General features: G+C 44.6%; 2 long non-coding RNA genes across 2 annotated transcripts in view; both read left to right on the top strand.

Moving 5' to 3' along the window:
* The window catches only part of LOC142770077 (uncharacterized), a 50,860-nt gene that overhangs the window by 7,371 nt on the left and 20,706 nt on the right, over positions 1-22,783 (top strand). The gene's annotated exons all lie outside the window — the stretch shown is intronic.
* LOC142770088 (uncharacterized) lies at positions 5,300-6,843 on the top strand. Its single transcript, XR_012885839.1, has 2 exons — positions 5,300-5,424; positions 6,459-6,843. It is a non-coding gene; the product is annotated as an uncharacterized LOC142770088 (long non-coding RNA).

The raw sequence follows: 22,783 nt of genomic DNA, 5'->3' as shown, positions 1-22,783 counted from the left end.
ATGTTTGGTTTAAGATAAGAGCATCTTACTTGTGAGGATTATTTATGAAAAAAACTAATAAACTCATTTGTCTAAAGAACAGACGTCTTTTTGTGAGCAAAAGCGATCGTTTCGGCACCTAGTGGAGCAAATCAAAACCACCCGCTTCTCTCTACGTGGCTTCTGAGATAGACTTAGGTGGCGGGGTGCACGTTAAAGAACCCCAGGTGGTCAAAATTTCCGGAGCCCTCCACTACGGCGTCTCTCATAATCAGAAGTGGTTTTGGGACGTTAAACCCCACAAATCCAAGACTTAGGTGGCGCGACGCCAAGTTAACTAGAGGAATACGCCAGAGCCCATGAACACCCAGGTGTGAGGGCCGCTGCCAGAAACCTCTTTGTCACAATCTTTTTCACGAAAAGCACTCAATTACCCGGTAGACGTCAATCCCGAAGCATTGGGAACGTCGCAGAACAATCCAAGTCTCGGCGGTTGCTGACAACACTAAAATCGTCGACGTCATCACCGCTCGCTCATCGTCACTAGGTGCTGGAGGCGTGGCCTATAGGAGCTTGTTGAGAACGTCAAAATACTGTCAATGTCATATAGCCGGGAACGCGTCGATAGGCCTTGGACGCTCTTTGCGCTGAAAATATTGATTGATATGTGGCGTTTAACGTCCCAAATGCACCATATGATTATGAGAGGCGCCGTAGTGAAGAGCTCCGCAAATTTTAACCACCTGGGGTTTCTTAACGTGCTCCCTAATCTGAGCACACGGGCATACAACATTTTCGCCTCCATCGAAAATGCAGCCACCACAGCTGGGATTCTATCCCGCGACCTGCGGGTCAGCAGCCGAGCTGCTCTGGAAACAGAGTAACGTCTACGTAATGGACGCGATTCACACTTCGCTATACAAAAGCTTATGCATACTAAGCAATGAAATGAACGCCACATCTCGAGTTTGAATTTTGTTGTTTGAAATTTGCTTTAAACTTAATCGATGTACCGAAATAATGCACTGCTAGCAGGGCTACACTTGAAACGAAAAAGCTCAAGGATCACGCAACGTCCTACAGTGGTGAGCTCGCGTTTGCCTAACCGTCTGTAGCACAACAGGACGGTGGTAGGTCCACTCAGCAGATGACGGGGAAGAGGCCGCACGACTTGTTTGGTAACTCAGCAGAATGTCGGCACAGTAAAATGAGCTTGAACAAGCTTTCGCAGCAGGGCCTTACATTCCTCTATTGCAAACGCAATATTGGGGCGTATTTTTTTCTTCTGTTACGCTTGAAATAACCTATCTAGAGAGAGCAAATATCGTCGCCGCCAGGTATGAGCGAACTAAGTATAATCCTATTACGCGTACATAAACACCTATATTCTTTTCTTTTTATGGATGGGTTCTGTGCAGCAAGTGTAAGTTAGTGAGACGGTGATTGAGTTACCCCCAATTTATCATCACCAGCGTCACTCCCACTCCTACCTCATTCAAGGTATGTTCCCCGTACAGCAGATCCCTTGGGAAACTGTTCATACCGCGTAGCGCTTCTGTTTGCTCAGCTTGCTGCAATGGCATTTGCGTGGACGCGCCATGGTGGCGAAACTACGATTGTTTGCTCCTTCTTGCGAGCACTGCGGTGTGTGCTTTGTTGCTTATTCTCTCTGTTTTCCATTATCGCGCATCGCCCTTCCCGCACAGCCTGTATTTCGCGGGGAAAACTTGGGAAATAAACCATCTGAGCATTGCTATGGCTCGGCAGGTGGGCTTGCAGCTCCCAAGTTTCCACGCTACAGGTACGAACCACGTATTATCAGGTGGCCCGGGTAGAAGTGGGATGGTTAACTACTGAACTAAAAAAAAAAACCCTTTGGTACTCTTGTGTGTGCGACGGCCAGACCTATAGGCGAGTTGCTAAAGCTCCAAGGCAAAGTTCCTGCACAAGAAAAACGCTGCACAATAGTGGAGTTTTTCTAACCTCGCAAGAATTGTTACGTGAAGTGCAGCGCTTCCCACGTTTGACCGTGGTCAGGCTAAATGAGCGTCTTGCTGCCCCTCATAATAATAAAAAAAGTTCCAGCACTTTCGTGCTTGCAATGCAACCCTCACTATAATAGTATTTAGCCAATTAGCCAAATAGCCATTGTTTTTCCTACCCCTCGTTGCGCATTCATGCACAATGGTGGTGCCTCCAGTCCTCTCCACTCTTGAAGACACAATTCTAGTAAGCACAGAGAGGCGAAATTATAGCTGCTAGCACTGTTACGTCATTTGAATGGCATGTGCTAGCCGCCCATGCGTCATGTACTATTTCATCTGTTCTTCCTCCCACGTTCCTATATGTTTCCGAGACGGGAATAAAACTACGGACTATGTCTGGAGATGCTGTCTGATCCACTTTAAGTTGCACGGGTGCTTCGCCCCTCACGGCAACAGTGGCGACGAGTACGATTGAAACCAGAGAAAGATCCAGCCGGATCAGACAACTCGGAACTTACGTCATTCATGGTCCACATCGGCTACCAGACTTCGATGATACAAGAGATAAGCAGCAACCGTATCTTGTAAAAATCGAAGCGTACTTTGAAGCTAACAGTATCACTGGAAATTCAAAGAAAAGAGCCTTGCTTGTTTCCGCGCTCGAAAGTTCGACAGTTGAAGTTTGACCTACAACGATGCTGCGTCTACCTTAAACAGATATTATAACCCACAGCCGAATAAAATTACCGAGTGGTTCAAGTTCTGTCCATCACTGTCAGCAAGAGGGAGAGCCTATGCACGCATTCATTGTGGGTGCCCCGCCGTGGTGGTCTAGTGGCTAAGATACTCGCCCCGCCGTGGTGGTCTAGTAAATAAGGTACTCGGCTGCTGACCCGCAGGTCGCGGGTTCGAATCCCAGCTGCAGCGGCTGCATTTTCGATGGAGGCGAAAATGCTGTAGGCCCGTGTGCTCATATTTGGGTGCACGATAAAGAACCTCGGGTGGTCAAAATTTCCGGAGCCCTCCACTACGGCGTCTCTCATAACCGTATGGTGGTTCTGCGGCGTTAAACCCCACATATAAATCAATGAATCAATCGATCGTTGTAGCCATACTACCAATGGCGAGTAACTGACAATTTGCATCAATGTTGGACGACATGATACGGGACCGGATAGTGTGTGGCGTAAGGTTCAAGAGGTTGCAGAAACAACTTCTGACGAAGAAAGACTTGTTTTTCGCTGACGCTGAGGCTCTCGCTTTTGCCGCGGAAACCGCATAGTTTAATTCTAATGGCATTACAGCCGATAAATAGCAGACAAATGTGTGACAACTATGGCAGCGAAGTGAACTAGGCTCAAAGAAAAAGAAAACATTACCGTCGCAATCACTGTGCACATGTTGTGACAGTTATGGGCAGAAAGCGTCTGCGTTCAGGCTAAAGAAACTGCGGTGTTTCAAGTGTAGGCGGCAGGGTCACTTAGCCGAAATGTGCTCTCCCAAAACCACTACCGACAGAGCGCTAGCAGTAACTGCGAATGCGAAGGGCGACGCTGAAGTCGGTGACAGCAGTTCATCGCAAATTTGGTCGTTTACTACCACTCAAGCCATGGTCCCGCCAATCAGGAAATGTTTCAAATGGGGTGGGATCAATTCAATCATCAATATTGACACAGGATCGCCAGTCTGCGTAATTCCAGGGGGAATTTTATGAAATGTACCGTCGACAGCGGCCGCAGCTGCAGGAAGCCCAGATAAAACTGTCATGTTATCTCGGCAAGCTGCCAGTGCTTGGAGTGCTCAAGAGGAACGTTTCGTTCTGATCTTCTACAGTATACTGTAGTCTAACTGTTCTGAATTGTGATGGCCCCAGCCTTGGCGGGCGGTATCTTTTGCAGAAATTGTGGGAAGAAGGCGTCCCAGTGTTACATGTGAAAGAAGACAGAACACTGACGTCACCGTCCACGTCACTACCGGAGCGCTACGCTGAGCTGTTCACTGGCGGAACCGAACAGCTGAAGGACCACTTGCCCGACTACACGTGTAATACGGAGCCAACCCGACGTTTTACAAGGCAAGGAAGGTTTCATTTGTACTTCGCGACCATAGTGACTCAAGAACTAGACAAACTAGTCGCAGAAGGCATAATTTCGGCCATGCCTCATTCTGATTAGGCTACGCCCATATACCCGTGTTGAAAAAAGACGGTACAGAGTGAATTTGTGAGGACTTTAAAGTCGCCTTGAATTCGGTGTGCGAAGTAGAACAATACCTATTTCCTATCGTAGATGACATATTCAGCAATCTCTGCGGGGGAGGGAAGTTTAGCATTCTAGACCTACGAGACGCTTACAATCAAATCCCCCTGGACGAAGACTCGAAAAATCTAGTTGTCATAAACTCACACAAGAGGCTATTTTGCTACAACCGCTTACCCTTCGGCATAGCCTCGGCAACCACCATATTTCAACGCAAAATCGAGGAGGTCCTAAAGGGTTTGCCAGGTACCCAAGCGTATCTTGATAATGTGCTCATAGCAGACACCGCGGGGGACCGAAATGCTAACGTTGAGGCGGTGCTTCATCGTTTCAAAGAGCGTGGCATCAAACTTCGCGCCAACAAATGTAGATTTTTGCAGTCATTAGTAACCTATCTTGGTTACCGTACTTACGCAAAGGGATTACATGCGCTGGAAAAAAAAAAACTTTGATGCGATAAGGCTATCTCCGGCCCCACGCAACGTCACAAAATTGCGATCAATTCTTCGTATTATCACATTTTACAGGTTCTTGCCAAATCTGTCCACGTTGACCGCGCCGTTGTATCGGCTTCTAGAAAAAGGAGCGAAATGCGTTTGGGGCAAGCAAGAAGAACGAGCTTTCGAAGAGGCCAGGGACGTTCCGTGCGCTGCACCAGTCTTAACCCATATTGATCCAAAATGGGAGCTACTCTTGCAATGTGACGCTTCCCCTCATGGCGTTGTAGCGGTGCTTTTCTATCGCATAAATGGCGAGAACAGGCAGAGTGGATTTAGATCTCGCCCATCGATTGTGTACCAGAAAAGAAGCACTCTCAGATTAAACGTGAGGCCCTAGCACTCGTGTCTGGCGTTACTCGGTTCCAGGATAATCTCCTATGGCGCGAATTCAGGCTCGTTATGGTTCATCGCCTGTTGCTATGCCTTTTAGGGGCAGATCGCCAGACCCCTGCTATGGCTGCTGCCAAATTCAAAGATGGGCTCTGTTGCTGGGAGCTTAAAAGTATAAACTCCTGTTTAAACCCAGTAAACTGATGCTGAACTCCGATGCAATGAGCCATTTGCCACAATGTTTTGCAGGCGTGGGAATCAATTTGAAAGAATCCGGGGACATGGTATTGACCAATGGGATCATCCCGCTGCGTCACGCCAGGAGTTGAAAGCACTGACAGCAGGGGACGATATGATACCAAGGGTCTGCCGGTATGTTATTGAATGTTGGCTGTCGCGGCGTCCTGTAGGAAACTTAACACTGTCCGAATACTACAAACGGTAATTTGAATTGTCCGTGGAAGGTGATTTACTGTTCTAGGGCCATCGAGTAGTAATCCCCAAATGTCCTCGTGAGAGATTGTTACAGTTATTACACGAGGCACACTAAGCAGTTTCAACCATGATAACCGTCGCGAGGTCTAGTTTCTGGTGGCCAGGTCTTGACCGAGCTATTCAGCGTGTCGGGAGTGAATGTCGCATCTGTGTACAAGCGTTACCCAAGCCACCGACACGAGAGCCTGTTAGCTGGCCCAGTACGAATGAGAAATGGTCTCGGCTGCATATAGCCCCACCGCGGTGGTCTAGTGGCTAAGGCACTCGGCTGCTGACCCGCAGGGCGCGGGTTCGAATCCCGGCTGCGGCGGCTGCATTTCCGATGGAGGCGGAAATGTTGTAGGCCCGTGTGCTCAGATTTGGGTGCACGTTAAAGAACCCCAGGTGGTCTAAATTTCCGGAGCCCTCCACTACGGCGTCTCTCATAATCATATAGTGGTTTTGGGACGTTAAACCCCACATATCAAATCATCTCGGCTGCATATAGAATTCGCAGGACCTGTTAATAACGTTATTCTCCTAATTTTTGTGGCCTCTCCTAGCAAATGGATAGAGGCAATACCGATGCGCCAAGCTACTTCTAATAACACTGTGGATGATCCAAGAACCTTGTTAAGCGGGTTCGGACTGCGCCATACTGTTGTCTCAGATAATGGCCGTTTTGTGATACGAAACGGAATCACTCACAAACGCACGCCGCCCTATCTTCCCCAGAGCAATGAATTGGCAGAGCGCACTGTTAGAACGATAGAAGACAGTTTAAAGAAATTGACTGCAGTGGATCTCGGGATTGCCCTGGCTAGAATTTTGTGCAAAGACAGTAACACGCCACGGGCTTCTAGGTTGTCTCTATCAGAATTGCTTTTGGGGTACAAGTTGAGGACAAGACTAGATGTGTGTTTTCCACCCAGAAACCGGACAGCCCATCGGTCGAAATCCACTGATGACACTACCTGGAGTTTCGCCCCAGGTGATACAGTCTACTTCCGGAACTACGAAATCGGAGACAAGTGGACACCTAGTAAAGCCAAGTCTACAACGGGTGCTCGGCAAGTTGCGGTTCACACGAAAGACAATGTTGTTCGCAGGCACATCGACCAAGTACGCAAGCGTTGCACCGACATGCCCGTGACATGCCCGAGACCTCGTCCGCTGAACCACAAGATGACTCAAGGCCCACAGAGGAGAGGGCGCCGGAGTCCACTACAAGGTCCGAAAACGCGGAAGTCTCACCCCAGCTTCGGCGTTCTGCTTGTAGAAAGAAACCATTCGAGTGCTACAAATATTAAGGGGAAAGGAATGCTACCACTGTTACGTCATTTGAATGAAAGCGGTAGCCGCTCATGGGTCATGTACTTTCTTCTGTTTCTCTTTCCACACTCCTGTATACTTCGGAGACGGGACTAAGATTACAGACTATGTGTGGAGACGCTGCCTGATTCACTTTCGCTTGCACGGGCGCTTCGCCCCTCACGACAACAGTAGCGCATGTGCTTTTGTTGTTTAGACAAGCTGTTTAGTAGTTTTTGCAACTCGTTTATTGCCCGACACTCTACATTCTTTCTCATTGACGCATTGTTAATCATCCCTGACGCCAGATATATCGGAGCTCAAAACTATTTGACTCATGTCAAACTCGCAGATTTTTCGAGAAAATGTAGCCTTAGCTATATAGGGCCATTGTGACATTTGTATTCACATGCCCTCGTTAACCTCCCTGCCTTTTCCTCATTTCATTCTCTCTATCTCTCTTGTATTCGCATAGTAGCAGTCGCAGGAGAATATGAAGTGATATGAGCATTTTCGTTGTTCATTGGTTTAGAATGAGGGGGGGTCACCATGGTTCAGTTTTCGGGGGAGCTAGTTGATCGCGCCCGCAAACTTCTAAATTCATGTAGGATAACTTCCAAGCTATGTATCTCAGCAGTCAAGTTTTGTGTCAGTACCCTTTTAAAGAAATAAATTGCGTAATAGAAAGGTAGGTCAATCGTGTTGATATGCTTACGTAATATATTATCACTACATAAACGTGAAATTGAACTAGAGAAGAAAAAAAATGCCAGGCTTGCGCGGTAGGCGCAGCACAGTCAGCGAAAGCTATAAGAGCGGCCTTTCAGAGCCTTTTCAAAACATTCATTGTTTAACTACTGCAAGCACACTTGCTTGATAACCACTAGGGCAATAATAATAAACTTTTCGGTAGTAGGCCAGCATACGCTATGCTATTTTTCTTCATTCTGCTGACAAGCGTAGTATCCGCTAAACACTTAAGAATTTTGTGCCAATTGTCCGTGCATGGCTGACGACGGTGAGGAATTATGGCTGAAGTGGATATGCGCCATAGGAAAACAAAAGCATGCTTTTGTAAAGGGTTGGAGCATTGGATGGTCCACTGGTTACGATAATCCCATTGTGCGACGACTGCTCGTTTTTTCGCTGATGTAAAAAGCTTTATAAGTCGTAATAACGCGATTGCTTTCCCGACATTAGGGTGGATTTTAGCCACCCTACCCGACATCAAGCCTGCCTAGGGCAAGTTTGACAAGTCACAAGCACCGGAGTAGCTCAGTGGTAGAATACTGAGCTGGCACCCAGTGGACCATGGTTCAAGGCCCACTGTGTTATTGGTGCTAGGTTATTCCTGCCTAAGGCAAGTTTGACAAGTTACAAGCACCAGCGTAACTCGGTGGTAAAATATTGGGCTGGCACCCAGCGAACTCGTGTTCAAGCCCCATGGTGTCATTATTGCAACGTTTTATTTTTCTGATTTCGCGTGATGTGGTTACGGACAGCAGCGGTGGCGGCAGCGGCAGACAACATGCAACTGCGCGTGACCCGAGTTGTGATCTCATAACAGCTTTCACTGTAAAAGCTTAAAGGGCCAGTCAACAGGCTCCGAAACGTGCACGATAAGCTCGCGCATTTTTCCTGTGCGTGACCAACCTCCTTCGACGTGTAGTGACGTCAACTCGGCGATCGGCGACGTGACGTAGCACGCAGCTCGTCGATTGGTCTAAACTAGGCTTCACTAAAGAGTAAATTAGTCAACGTCGCCGATCGTGGAGTTGACGTCACTGCGTATGAAAGAAGGTTGGTCAGGCGTACGAAAGATGCGCGAGCTTTTCCAGCGCGTCCAGAGCCTGTTGACTGGCCCTTTAACGGACACTTGAGGGGCCCTGCTACACTTTTCTACCCAACCATCTATTGCCTTCGTTGGAGGAGTTTATTGGTTTGCGTATCAACCACCGAAAGTTCAGAATTTGGGAAGTATGAGCGCAGGTACGTTTGTCACATGCCGTACTTTTTTTTTCTCTCCAGTCTCGTCTCGATGAGTGTGCTGTAAGCTAAGCAGGGCGGATGGCACGGGCGATAGAAAATATGTCACGTGCGCTTATTGGCCTCGAGTGCTCTTCTTTCTTTTCTTTTTCTTTGCTCGCGTGGTTTGCTTTCAGTGTGATCGCGAGGGTGCGCGCGACACTCTACATACACGGGCACATGGTGTTCCCTTGCGACGACCATGGTAACTATGCAGCTCACGATACTCAAGTAACCAAATGGCTGTGAATGTGGACGTATACAATCATTTGTAGAAACAATAGGGAACAATTTTTAAATCACAGGCCACGTGTTGTGCTTAAATGTTTGGCTCGCGCATTCTCCGGAGCGTCTGTAAAGGTAAAGCTTGAGCGCACACCTATTTATTTATTTATTTTATTTATTTATTTAGGAATACTGCAGGCCTTAATAGGCCCAGGCAGGAGGGGAAAAGTACGAACAAAAGTACAAAGTCTGCAAATATCAAGAATATATACAAGTAGAATCTATACAAAGCAACAACAAAGTGAATCTACTAACAAGTAAATGAGCACTAAAAGAAATGTGATACAAAGAAAAATAATATACAATATGAGAAGATAAACAATACAGAACTATCTAATCAATGTACAAAGGAGTTAGTAAAAAAAAATAAACAGGGGAAAAAAATACTGGATCACTGTATTGAAAGAGGAAGGGCTAGATCTAAGATGAAATGGATGCGATAGAGTCGGTGTTGCTGAGTGTACTAAGAGGTAGGCTGTTCCAGTCGGCTACTGTTCGAGGAAAAAAGGAATACTTAAAGATGTTGGTTCTGGTATTGTAAGGCGTTAATGTGGCAGAGTGGCGATGTCTTGTTCGGCGAGCAGTGAGAGGCTTTATGTGAGGTTCAGGAGAAAGAGACAATTTATTATTATACAGTAAGAATAGAAATTTAAGCCTGTGAATTTTTCTTCTTAGTTGCAAGGACTGAATGTTGTGTTGGGCCATTAGGTCACTTGGAGAGTCACTGGTGCGATATTTGGAGAAGATGAATCTTACTGCTTTACGTTGGATCCTTTCTAGCGCATCGATGTTAGTTTTAGTGTAAGGATCCCATACGATAGCTGCATATTCAAGCTTAGGACGGACAAGAGAGGTATAAGCGGTTAGACGGGTCTCGGGAGGAGCATGTTTTAATTTGTGTCTGAGGTAGCAGAGTTTTTTGAAGGCTGAGTCGCAAAGGTGAGAGATGTGGGAGTTCCAACTGAGATTATTAGTTATGATGACACCCAGGTACTTATATTCATCAACCTCTGTAAGAGGCATGGATGCAAGATTATACGTAAACGAAAGTTTATTAATTTTTTTGGTGATTTTCATAAATACTGTTTTATCAATATTAAGCTGCATGTCCCAGCGTTCGCACCATGTTAAAATTTTTTGAAGGTTTGAGTTTAGGGTGATTTGGTCTTGCTGGCAGGTAATTTCATTAAAGAGTAAGCAGTCATCAGCGAATAATTTTATCTGTACAGGTTCAGTAATAGAGTCAACTATGTCATTAATGTATATATTAAATAATAAAGGTCCAAGAACACTTCCTTGGGGAACTCCAGAAGTAACAGCAAGGTCACTCGAACAGCAATTATCAATTGCAACAAATTGCCTACGGTTAGTGAGGTAAGCAGAAATCCAATTTACTAGGTATGAGGGAACGTCCAGATGAACAAGTTTTTCGATTAGTTTCGCGTGTGACACGAGATCAAACGCCTTCCTGAAATCCAGAAATATGATGTCAGTTTGTCCTGATTTGTCGACAACGCTAGCGAGACTGTGAATTATAGTAGTTAATTGGGTTACAGTGGAGAGGCCCTTCCTAAATCCATGCTGCATAGGAGTTAAAATAGCTCGATCATCAAGAAACCTAGTGATTTCGTTAGCAATAATGTGTTCTAAAAGTTTACAACAAGAGGAGGTTAGTGATATGGGGCGGTAGTTTTGAACTGCACATTGCACATGTAATAAGATTTCTAACGAATATGTGCATGCATTTGAATTCATATTCAGAGCCGTACAAAGATATAGACGTATTTCTGATACACTCAGCTCCCTTTTGCTTGATGTTTCTACGCTTCCGAGGTTATGTTCATTCATGCTTCTGCCGGTAATCAAAGTCTCGCGAAATCGCGGAACACAGCTGCAGCAGGAGTTTAGGCGAGCAACAAGATGTGCTCCTTTATCAGCATTGTTATTTACTTTTGTGCACGTTCCCTATAGGTGGATGATTTATGCAGCACCCAGTTTGCCCGATATAGGTCTTGCCACAGCACAGAGTGATAGGTCATGCCACATGGCATATATTTACACTGCGGAGGTGCTGCAAATAACATAATATACATCGAGATTGGCTTGGTAGCCATGATTCCTACTGACGCGTGTGCGAAAACCCAGTTAGCAAGCTTTTTACAGCCGAAGCGCAAAAAGGTATAGAACAAAGGGGACAACATAGACAAGCACTATCCTCGTTCTCACCTTAGTCTGTTGTAAACCTTTATGCGCTTCCACTGTAGAAAACATGGAATATCAAGTAGCCTGCTCGCACACCTTGCTTTAGCAAGCTTGTTTGACGCATAACACCACGAGGACATTGTGCCTCCTGGCAACTCTCTCGAGTTTATGTGTGACCTTATAAAGATAAGTGCCTCACGGAATAATAGGCATCATTGAGCGAGTATTAGTCATCGTTATTTGTTAGTCAAATGAGTGTTAGTCAGCGCCAGTGATTGTATCTTGTGTTCTTTGTGGTTCGTCTTGGCTTGACCTGAAGTTTTCGCTTGAAATACTGTGTACCAACTAGGCCCAATAGATTTACCTCGGGAGCCTCAGCTACGAATCAGCAGCGTTTTGGGACCAAGTTGAAAAAGTATTGCAGGGTTTCATTAAGCTTCACTCTTAAGAGTGGAACGCAATGTGTTATCCGGGTCCTGATGAACGCTTCCCCATTCACTCAGCGTACTTTGCTTCTCGTTGGCTTTCAACCGTCAGGGAAAGAGCTTCTTTTCACGTCACACTGGCCGTTGCTGTTCTCATTTCTTACAATGCTAGGTGGCTGAAACCGCTCGTTTAACCGCAGCGCCTGCTCTCTGTTAGTTCGTTTACTCTGAGTTTTTTTTTCTTACAATATATTTCGGTGTCGCTGTATCACCACGTCAAACTACCACACGGTCAACAGCTGTTACCTAAACGTGGAAAGGCACCGAGTTCCGATCTTTGCAGGATGGCCAGTCACAGAGAAGTGTCCGGCTGTATAGCAGAGAAATTTTGACCACAACCGAGAAAAAATTCTGTCCTTCTCACAAGTGCACTTATCTTTGCGTATTTTAAATCAAGAAGAGCAAACTTCATTAGGAGGCAAATTATCTCGTGCCGCAGGAAGCGAGAAAAAAAGCTGTATATCCTCCAGAAGTTTCGCATAGTTTGATAGGGTGGGCGTCGATAAGGCAAGGGGTCAGGCGATGAGCCTTCGAAAAACTCTTGGGGCCACAGGAAGTCATGACACAGCAAGACGCGACGCTCTAATAAAGAATAATGAAGAAAAGAAACAAAACGAGTACAATGGTGGCGAAAAAGATTAAAGGAAAACAACAGGAGTCTAGCCCTGATAAAACGAGCCGGTGATCATTGTGTTTGGACGAGAAGGCACAAGCAAACAACCATGACTGAAGGAGAATGGAAATGAAAAAGAAAACAGAATAGTTAGAAGAAAGTGAACGCGCGTAGAGAGCCCGATGTAGGCTGTGAGTGATCAGTTTCTTATGAAAGAAACCTGCCACGGTAAATGAAGGGAGAACTGTAGGAGATAGGGATACGCGCCAATGATGGTAACAAGTTTCGAACAACCGGTACGCTACCCTGTACACAGGAGAGAGGGAAGCCATAGTTTGAAAGTTAGAAGTGAGAGAAAAAAGAGGGAAAGGGGCCGCATAACATGTCACAGTTCGTCAGACGAGAGAGTTTAGCGATACTGATTAGGTTGTTTTCAGCATGAATATCTAATTAATATCCGGAATGGCTATCTTAACAATCAAAATGACTGATTCGGTGAGTTGCTCACTCATGATTACTTGATATACGAGCGTGTAACGTAGACAAGGTCCGTGTCTTAGGTAGCCCTTGTCTACGTTGCGCGTTCATATTTCAAGCAGTCTCATAAGGAAGTGTGACATAAGAGCTCTCGTGGCAGCTGTTACCGATGCTGACAAGCTATACGACGAAGCATCGAGAAGAAGAAGATCAACATTGAGTGGTAAAACGAAGGATATAATGGCTTGAAGGGCATACCACGGCATTGATACTCCTCACGTTAATTGCTAAGACGAAGAGGTCGACAAAGATATAGGTGCAGGTATCTGTGGTATAATCAGTGCTGTATCCGCTACCAAAAAAGGTGTGAAGAAATACGTTACTCGTTACTCCACCATGAAAAAGGAACGCGTTAGCACCCTACGTTACCTACAAAAAACGTAATGCGTTACTGTTACGGTTATCGATAAGAAGTAATGAACGTTACCTCTGCCATTACCACACAATCATAATTTCCAATCAATGTGTCTTTGGTACAGGAGCTCACAATAACTATTTATATTTCAAACCTATGTTTCGCATAAATTTTTTAAGCCAAAAAAGGATTATATTCGTTGTCCTCATTTGACAAGTATTATTCGTATAAATATATCGAGGCTTAGCAATGCTTTAGTGGCTTAAAGCTGCTTGTTAGAGTTACGCCTTGTGACTCTGTCGCCAGTTAGTTGAATGCGACATTATACACAATATCGAATTCAATCATCCACGCTAGCCACAAAGAAATCATCACTGAACTCTCAAGAAATTTACAGTAATCTGCTTTTCCGGGTCCCAACAGCCCCTCCAGTGGAGATTGTAGAAATTAAAACTGGTGGTCTTTCGCCTCGTAAATAGCCCGTCGTGCGCCAGTATACAATCGCGGAGGCCAGCATTGGCACTTCTATTTTTGTTTTGTTTATTTTTGAGGGGGGGGGGGGCGGCACTTGCGTGTTTGTGATACTAGATGTCCCTTGGTTCACTCCTGTCATCTCGTTTGGGTCACCGAAATTATTGCGCGTTCTTCATCGACGCCAACTGGCATGCGTGGGCAACGTACGCAGAAAAGACCTATTTTGACGGCGCGCTGAGGAAAGGCATTGTGGCTGAGTCAAATAACAAATATTTGTGCATAATACTTGCTCGATTACTTTAGCCTCTACGATTACCGCGAAAATATGCGAGTGTCTTCAAGAACGGCTTTGCTGATTCCGGAGTTCAATAACGAAAACGTACCTGCTGTTGCGAAGGGAAAGAAACAATGCTTGTTTTAAAAACCAAATTCATACGTCTTATCAACTTTGTAGCAGATATTTTGTAGCAACTATAATGAAATTTTCATATTCAGTCATTTTTTTAAATAAGTTTCTTTGCTATAGAAGTTTGAAAAAAATGTTTCCTCGCAGTGTGTTGTGAATACATTTTGTACAGAAGATGTCTTCTTTGTAACGATAATATTTGTCTGTTACATCATTATGAAACTTTCGAGAATAACTGGTGGTTACATTATTGCCTACGTTTAAATATATTCATTTTTTGTCCCGAAAATTCTGCAGTAAAAAAAAAAACTTAGTTTCCTTTCGGACTACAGGGTGCTATGTACACAAAATATGAAACATCACTGTTTTTTTAGGATTACAGTCGATATCTCGTGGAATCACCTGTTTCCGACAGTGGCATAGCCTGGGGGTGGCAAGCATATATTGGCTACACAGCAATTATCACTGACATTACTCTTGAGCAATACGAAATCAACTCCTGCCCTTTTAGCAAGTGTGCTGTTTGATACAACTTCGCTGTACGCTCACATTTGCAGGGTGCAAGCACTTTGTTTTGTTCATCAAATATTTCTCAAAAAACGTATTTTATGAATACTTGGTTATAAAAGCAGAGCAATATTTTAAAACATACACTGAAGCTTTTTCTTATAGCGAATTGGTTGACAAACTACACAAACTTCTTATTTTTTTATTCACACGTGGCACTGTTAACTTACCTATAACCACGGCCATAGTTTTTAGACATGAAGAGTACCAGACATCAGCATTTCCTCAACAGAGCTTCGTGCTCGTACGGGAAATGTCGAGTATTGTATTGTATGTAAACCAACTCCTTATAAGGCCCGTAAATATTTCTTGCGCAGTGGGGACCCCTGAGAGCGAGCGCACGGTTATCGGTATTTAGATGGATTCATTAATTTTATGAAACTTGATGCTGGGCGAGTTGGTTCATACTTATAAAAAAATGGTTGCGCACAAACTACACATGTACGCCGAAGACATGCACGAGCGCGTACTTTCAAGTAACTTCATTTTTTGTCGCAGTCAATCTACAGGGTGCCCCAGCTATACTTAGCCAGAGTTTAAGATATACCGACACACGTAATGACGACGCGATGGAATGCATGTTGCTGGCTGGTGCCTGGAGTGACTCAGACTATTATTTGAGTTCTGATTAATTGCCTAGTTAGGCCACTTTTATCGACTAACTCTTTAAGCAACGAAATTGGGCTGGATATTCCAATGAGAAAGTTGCTCATCAGTTTGCAAAGCGTCTAATTAAACGGTTTCGAGCTTTGTACTTGTTAACTTTTAGTATTTTACTACTAACTGCAAATGCCCTCGTAATCCAAAAAAAAAAATACCACGTGACAAGCCCGCTTGCGCCAGTGCGCACGATGATTCTAGTGCTCCCGAACGTTCCGCGTATTGAACAACCACATTTGCCTGATTGTGCTGTCTCGACAGGGCCGAAACAATGGTGATGGCTTTAAGATGAACACGTTTTGCTATCGGCCTTAAAAGTGATAAATGTTGTGACTGCTTACCTCTGTCATGAACCGGGGCGAAGGAAGCGTATTGTTCGTACGCGGAACGTTAGGGAGCACCACAATCATGGTGCGCGTATAGAAACAAACTGGCAAACAAATAACAATTGTACACACTGCAGATTACAACCTGGCACGCAAGAACCTCATTTCCCACTCCAAAAACGAAACTGAAGTTTGATCAATGTATCTAGGCGTCCCCTTTCGACGATCTATAAAAGGCTTCACTAAATAAAGAGAATGCGCTTGGGCCTGCGCACGTCCGGCATTGCAGGTGTGCTCTGAATTTGCAAAGCGTCAAGATATCCGGTGAAAGCCATAATAGCATTCCCCGGGAACTCATGGAAGCCTTTCATATATCGCCAAAAGGGTGCTAGTCTCGCCTGTGTTAGTCAAACTTCAATGCTATTATTGAATTGTGAAATGAGGTTCTTGCGGGGCATGTGGTACTCTGTAGAGCATTACAATAAGATTGCCGTTGTTCCCGTGCGCTTCATATGTGCATATAGATTGACTGCAAGGAAAAAAATAAAGTTGGTTGAAAGTGTGCACTCGTCCATGTGCAATTTGTGCGTAATCATCTTTTCCTTCAGTGCTTATGACAAAATGACATCCCTTTCATTGTTACACCGTTGGTCCTATCATTCCACGTAACTAATAACCCGCGATATACACGTCAGCAGCTAGCACACACGCTGCAAAGAGTGAGTTACAATCAGCTAACATACTGAGCTATCAAAGAGATAGCACGACGAAGACAGCACCAGAATTTGTTGTTGTGAATCCCGCCTTGCCTTTGTTGCGCGCTAGGTATGTATAAATTGAATTCCAACATGTTCAGACTTCTGTGAATCCATATGACACAGCATCTCATTCATAGCTTCATAAGACCACCAGCGCCTAATACAAAGCTGATTCTAAGGTCTGAAATTGCATTACTCGGCGGAAAGCCTCGAAGACGAAATCTTGACGTCTACCCGACTGTGCATTATTCCGTCGTTATCATTCTAAGACAACAGTCCCCAGAGTTCCCAAGAGGAGGCATAGGATCAACTTTTCGATAGTTGGCAAACTATACGATCGTTTAATCTTGTTTCTCGAAGAAAGCCGTGTTCAGATCAAGTCTCATTCGTATAACTCGCTCTGCGTCATATTACCATCTTGCCACTCACGAAACCCGATATCATCACGAGAAATCCTATGTCGAGGATTCCTAGCACTTTTGGAAGTACTGCAGCATCATAAAAAATATTTCTAAACCCTTGCTTCACTAATACAAATAAGGCGCTCAAAAACATCATGAAGCTTTTTGCCTTGTTTTCCACAAAGCAAATCACTGTGAATTCGGCGGCTTTTGTTCATTTCGAATTACCTTTCGAATATGCTGGTCAACTAAAGAAAGAAATATCAATGCTACGCAAACGAACAAACAAACAAATAAATAAATAAATAAATAAATAAATAAAGCTGCATTGCTTGCATTGCTGGTATAACTACGCAATTACGATGACTTTCCTGAAGGAACAAATGCTTTTATTCGCGATAGCGTCATTATACGAAGATCGCATGAGTGTGAACTTGTCCTAGTTATTTGTTTTTTATGGGCTTTTAGCAATGAGTATCATTGCAGCAGTTGCAGCAATATGTCGATAAAAATTACCTAGTAATCAAAACTAATGTTTTTTTTATTGTAATGAAAAAATAACTGAAACAGTTACCCTCATTGCTTTGTGACGGCTGCCCTTTCCAGTTAGTTGTTAGACATAAAAACTAAAAAAATACACATATACATATATAGAGTCATTCATTAGATAAGTCCAGAAACTCTCGTTTCAACAAAGCACAAATACAGTCGTGGTGCGCACCCTCAATATAATCCACACGATATTCACCACGAATATTCGCGTCCCTACAAAAAATGTAGGAGCACTTTCAATGCCTGGTCTAGGTTGATCCTAGACGGCCATGGGCCTAGTCTTTTTGCCCACAAAAGCTTTCGCTCATTGATCTGAATTTTCGCTGACCACACGACACAACAGAAACCCACTGTAGAGGTATTCTACGTCACCCCCATTTTCTGCATCAGAACATGAGCTACTTTTCGTATAGCCCCATCATGCCTTCTTTGTAATTGACCACCGTTTTAAGGCAAATAAAAGCCTTTGATGCCTAACCAAACGACAGTACTTACCTGTGTCCACAAAAGTGATAAGTAGGAGGAATAAATTGCAACAGAATTGAAAGTTGGGCTAGTTGGATATGCATCGTATAACTATCAGTTATAACTATCAGTTATATCAGTTCCTTACCTTCATAAGACTTCACACGAACTTAAGCAATTAGCTAATAGATATAAAGTCGATGTGCTTTTCTCAGCCAAAGGCAAACTGCAGTCTCTTTGTTCACGCATGCGCAAAGAGTTTCCGCAATGTCGCATGAAACACAGCAAAAAGTTCGTGGAGTGCGCAATGGGCGTTGTTTACATGACTCCTTTTAGCTGTGGTAAAGTGTATATCGGTCAGTCGGGAAGATGCGTCAATGTTCCTCTCGGAGAGCACGATTCTTCAAGCGCTTGTCCTCTCTTCATGTCTGTTTTTCGTGCGCTTTAACTGATAGTTATATTAAGAGGAATAAACGATGAAAAAAATAATCATAATAACGTGCTGTGAGGTACCTAAATTCCAACATAAATAACAATATTAGGACGTCAAAGTGATGTCACAGTGACGTCACAGTGATGTCGCAGTGACGTCACAGGATGACTTGATCATGTGACATTGTAGCCTGGTTAAAGGGGGCCAATCGGGAAGGCTGCGCAATACCAGGTGGGGTACCACCAATCCTGGAGGCCGTGGAAAACCGCGTTTGCTGCAGAAAGCTTTCGGAAAGAAAAAAGATGACATTTCGCGTTTCAGCTGTCTTAGGTGAGTGCATTAGGGGCCCTGTGATATTAACGCGATAGCATTAAAGAGATCATTTCGCTGCATTTCCGGCGTCAATTTCGGTGGTCGTGAGCGAAAAATCGGCCATCTTTGCGTGACCGAAAAATGAAGGAAGATGCAAATAAAATACATTTAAAAAAATTGTGGGTCTGGGTGTGGTTTCAATCCTTATCGTTTGCGGGGCAAGGGGGTGTTCTTGCACACAGCAACGCCTCTTCTTGTCAAAGCGGAGAAAATAATTTCCCCTGCTTCGAAATGCACTCAAAGTAACTTTCATTTTCTACAAACACGCATGCCCTATACATATTTCACAATACAGCGTAAAATACCGACGTAATAATGCGCGGTACAAGCATACATCGCCATTAGGCGTGCGAACATTGAATTATCTGACTTTATAGTTTAAAGCTAGTCACCCACTATAAAAGGCGCACACGCTACTGCACCCTTCAAGCCACGTAGTGGGTGCATAACAAGTTCGAAAAGATTTTATACAGTAAGTGTTTGAAGCAACCACTAGGGACAAATTATCGCTATTGCGTTTGACTTTTAAAGGCGAAGCTTAAGGGTTCCCAAATTTTCGGTGATAAAGCTCGACCAACTCGCTGGAATCGCTACGCTGCTTGCAGACAGCCAGAGTCAAAAAAGAAGCCGTCCGCCAAGGTTGATGAGCGGCTACGGTGGTGTGCTGCTTATCCGAAGGTCAGTGGTTTGATCCCGGTCGTGGCGGTCACATTTCGATGTATACGGGAAATACTAGAGGTCCGTGCGCTGTGCGTTGTCAGTCGACGTTAAAGAACGCTAGATGGTCGAAATTTCCGGAGCCCTCCACTGCGACATCTTTTATTACCATGTCGTAGTTTTGGTACGTAGAAGCCCACATATCATCCAAAATCACCAGCTAATAAACGAGAAACAACAAGCTCCTGTGTTTGTCTCTCTGTCGTTTGCTTGCTCGTCTTCGGCTTTTCCTACTGTTTTTTGTTCCAAATAGAAGATAGCGCCAAGCCACACAGAAGTAACCAAATAAAACAGTGGAGACAGCGCTGTCCGTAGTTATATTTACGGGCATTTAGATCACCGGGATGTCGGTTTAGTCAGAAGTAAATACACAATCCCCTACTACGGCGTGCATTACAATAATCGTGGTTTTGGCACGTTAAGATCTCTACTTTATTACACTTGTCAAAGCAAATTTTGCACCCTCCTCTTGATAAAAGAAACTGTAGACTGCATCAGCAGAGACATTCAACTTCTAGTTATGAAAAATTGCGTAATAGGGAAACTGTACTATAGTCCTTCGTTAATTCGACAAACATTTCTGCGTGTGTCTCTCGTAACTCGGTTCCACTTCCGTCTCTTTCTAGGGCTTCGTTGCCTACGCAGCCTGTTCTGTACCACGGAGAGTATGTGACACGCGAGTGCTCCTACTGTCACGCGCGAATGGCATTTCTCCGCATCGCATTTGAAACCCTACATGTCCCATTCTCTCTACAGCAGCAACACCGATAGAAGAAGAAGAAGAAGAAGCCATGGTAGTGGCGTGTTACTTTCAGCTGACTGCTATGTGGAACACAGGGCTGGGGTGAGCTAGAATGTTCGGAATAGTTCCTTTGTGCGCGCATCACCAATAAAAAAGAAGTGAAAGATATGAAGCAATAAAGCTGCCTGGGACAAAAGAAGGACTGTGTCTGTCCCCTTCAACTATCCCGTCTAAACAAAACAGGACATTAAAAAAACCGTTCAGTTTGCGTACGTAGCAAACGCGGTAACAAATGCCACCAGCTGGCGCCCAACATATCTACTTGAAGCGTTGATCAAACAAAAAGTGCTCGCACAGCCTGTTTTGTTCCTGTTGCTGCCTTCTTTGAGTTGGCGAGAGAAGCTGCGCGAGTGCCAAAAAGAAGAATTTCGGGGGAAAAGATTGAAGATATAAAATACGATAAAATGTCGATGCTTCTGGACGGTGGAGCGAGCAAAGTCACGGTTATATGACAAGCGCAATACAAGAGGACGCTGCAAAGCAAACAAAAAAATGGCCCTTGAAATTGCGGCGCGTGCATACGATACAATACGGCAGCGAATCGCGACACTTGGGGAAACCTGACGCGCTGTTGCACCGGTGGAACGACGAAACGCAAAACGTATTTTTTGCGCCTGAAATTACGTATGCGCGTGGATAAGGCTCCAGCATCTGTCGTCATCCTGGTGCTCAGAAAACGGGAAGCGGAGACAGCACTCAGTTGGCGGCTAAGATAGGAGAGTGGAGGGAGTCAGACTTTTGAGGTATAACCGATTTTTTTTTCGCCGATTTGATTCTTGCGTCAAGGCCATGTTTGCATATTCGATATCGGTGACGCTACTATATTGTTGACGCTTCGGAGAAGGCTAGAGGTCAGAACGGCCTGGACAACACGCTTGGGTAACTTGCCGGCTTCGTTCATGACTCGGAAATTCTACAAACGGAGAAGTTGAGAACGTCCAGTTGCGACAACGAATATGCTTTGCATTAATTTTCTGCATTGTTATGACACCCTGATGACGCACCCAATTTCTTCGAAGCAGAGGTGATAAGGTATCGGATTGAAATGTTCACAGAAAATTTTGCAATCTTATATCATCCCGATCATTGCGAATCATAACGTATTTTTATATTTAGTTATTCAGCCTAAAAATTTGGTCAGACTGTGTGTATGTCCCTCTGTGTGTCACGAATGAAATGTGGATATGCACCAATCCCAGGAGACCATAGGCGAGTGCACGAGAAGGGGGGGGGAGCTCAAAGTCTGCCCCATACATTGACTTAATAGGGAGGGGGATGTAATGAACCTCCCCGCCCCCCTTGAAGAGAAACGCTGCGCATGCCTAAGCCGGAGACAGTGTCATAGTGGATTAACCATTGACGGTGGTAAAGTAGGCCACCATTGAAGCAGTATTAAACCCACCGTGAGCGCACTTGACAGTTAACAAGTGTGGACAAGGCTTGCCGTCACGGAAGGAATTTGGCGTGAGGCTGCGCAGCGCGTTCTGAAGCGGCCTCTGGAACGCTAGGTGGCGGTGAGCATGCATTCGTCGACGGTGTGCGCTGAAGGAATACTGAGCACATTCATCCTTTTAACTTCGCTTATGCCTCCTTGTTGATGCGTTTGACGAACGCACGAGCTGTAACTTTGCAAACCACTCAAATGACCCAAAAACTCTTGTTAATGCTCGTGTACAAAATTAAAAAAAGTACGACAACGAAAAAGAAAATGCCCGAGCACTTGTTAATTATCGTTATGTTTCTTGCGGAACAAGGAAACTCATTAGGCGAGCCGATGCTCAAACACTCCATCAAATTAGCGGTGGCTTGGCTTTCGTGCTTCGTGAATTATAACGTAGCATGACGCTAGCACATTTATCTAAACGTCACCCACACGAGCTGATGCGCCCGGGGGAGACTCGATACACAAATCACGAGAAGTTGCAGCAAGCACACATACGTTGTGTTAGAAAAGAAATAATGACATGCATTTGCAATCAGGCTAATGGTAAGCAAAAATGCCTCACTGAACTGGCACAAAGGCACATACTAGCGTGCTTTCATCCCGAAAACCCTGAGGGGAAGAGTGCATGCTCGTTTATCTCACGAATGGAAAGCTTTCCGAGACAGCAAGTAGAAATGAAGGGCTTAACTAAGCTGATGGATTGAGCTCGCGAACTTATTAAAGATAAGCAACAAAAAACTCGAATGCTTAGCGCTAATCAGGCATGGGAAGTAAGGCTAGCAAGTTTATTTAAAGAGCTGGGAGAAGCAACCAGGTGACGCACTTCCCGATCCTGCCACCTGTAGCTACTTTCTGTATGCACCACGAAATCTAAAGGGATGTGATGTGCTTGTTGTAAGAACAACTCATACGAGAGCCGTAAAAGTATAACCAGAGAGTATATCACATATCTATATTTTGGTACTCTAAAAAAATATCGAGTAAAAGGGGTGTCTTTTTGTCCCACAACAATAATCGTCATCAGGCTTATGTGCGCTTCCTTTTTTGCAAACTCGGTGCTGGCCACT

The sequence above is a fragment of the Rhipicephalus microplus genome, chromosome 1 (genome assembly GCF_043290135.1).
Source record: "Rhipicephalus microplus isolate Deutch F79 chromosome 1, USDA_Rmic, whole genome shotgun sequence".
In the NCBI taxonomy this organism is placed as follows: domain Eukaryota; kingdom Metazoa; phylum Arthropoda; class Arachnida; order Ixodida; family Ixodidae; genus Rhipicephalus; species Rhipicephalus microplus.
The sequence above is the reverse complement of the archived record's forward strand: the minus strand, read 5'-3'. Positions and strand labels throughout refer to the sequence as shown.